Here is a 1386-nt window from a genome sequence, read left to right as displayed (position 1 = left end):
CTTTGATTATGTATTGTTTGATTGAATTCAAGGGCCAGCAACCCACATCCTATGTAGGAAACTGTTTTAAACGTTTCCTGAAAAAGCACTATTAAAGGATTAAGTAAAGAATCTGGTGAAACTTTTTTATTGCTCTGATATGACATTTTTTTCTTTTTTTAAATGAGAAATGTATTTTAATATATTCATAATTTGGGAAGTCTCCTTACTACAAAATGTTATATGTTTCCTACCTTGCAGATAACTCAGGAGGCTGGATAATTCATGCACACTTTCCCATATGGCTACTATGCTGGCTTTAATCATGGTTTCAACTGTGCAGAATCTACGAATTTTGTTATTGTCAGATGGATCGACTATGGAAAAGGTGCCAAATTGGTAAGCTATGCCTCAGAAATAAAGCATAAATTAAATGGGCATTCTGGTTTTTGTAGTAGGAACCCTAAGATTCTGTGTAGCATTTATTTAGTTTTCCTCACTGGCGTTGTGTGCCTCTCACCATAACAATTCACTTCGGGCTAGATACATTTATTTTACATAGGCAGTATTACCAGTTTTAGCTGAAAATGTCTGTTTTGTGATTAATGTGGAGCAGTTTACCCTATTAGGTAATTTTATGCAATGTGTAATTGTTTTCTGTCTTGAGGCTGTTAGTTGGTATTTTGTAAGGTTTTCCAGTGGCATCAAGTGGCTCCATGTTAGGTAGACTCAGACCTTTCCCTGTTTGAGATCAGTTCATGGCTTAGAAAACAATTTACAGAAGGGAGTGTCTGATAAAATTGTGGCAAGAGGTGGAGGAGGTTGGTAGGAAGAAATGATTAAAACTGCCCTTAGTGCAGAAATAAAATCTTGAAAGTAATAACGTAGAACACATTTTAACAGGAAATTGCATGTTCATGTTAAATTTGGCACAAAATTTTGCATCTCCTGCCCAGTATATTTAATTTAGCTCCCATACTGTGTGTTTTCATTCACAAGCAATAACTTCTATTAAATTTAATTACTTTCCTCCTGTGGTGTTAAATAGAAGACATCTTCAAAGTGATGGTGGTTTCCATTAGGTTTGCTTCCTTTCCTATGGCTTTTTTTTTTTTTTTAGTAATTAAATTAAGGGGGGGACGGAGTTTAGGTCTTGTTACCCAGGCTGGAGTGCAATGGCGCGATCTCGGCTCACCGCAACCTCCGCCTCCTGGGTTCAAGCAATTTTCCTGCCTCAGCCTCCTGAGTAGCTGGGACTACAGGCATGCGCCACCATGCCTAGCTAATTTTTTGTATTTTTAGTAGAGACAGGGTTTCACCATGTTGACCAGGATGGTCTCGATCTCTTGACCTCGTGATCCACCCGCCTCGGCCTCCCAAAGTGCTGGGATTACAGGCTTGAGCCAC

The 1386-nt window shown here is 38.7% G+C and overlaps 1 long non-coding RNA gene across 1 annotated transcript in view; it reads left to right on the top strand.

Moving 5' to 3' along the window:
* Nucleotides 1–455, top strand: part of LOC116546795 — a 4939-nt gene extending 4484 nt beyond the window's left edge. Inside the window, exon 3 of the long non-coding RNA XR_004266838.1 lies at nucleotides 241–455. This is a non-coding gene — a long non-coding RNA (uncharacterized LOC116546795). The remainder of the gene's footprint in view (nucleotides 1–240) is intronic.
* Nucleotides 456–1386: the final 931 nt, after the last annotated feature.

The sequence above is a fragment of the Sapajus apella genome, unplaced genomic scaffold (genome assembly GCF_009761245.1).
Source record: "Sapajus apella isolate SASKATOON/1434 unplaced genomic scaffold, GSC_monkey_1.0 scaffold1411, whole genome shotgun sequence".
NCBI lineage: Eukaryota > Metazoa > Chordata > Mammalia > Primates > Cebidae > Sapajus > Sapajus apella.
Note: the sequence above shows the minus strand (reverse complement) of the source record. Positions and strands in the feature narration are given on the sequence as shown.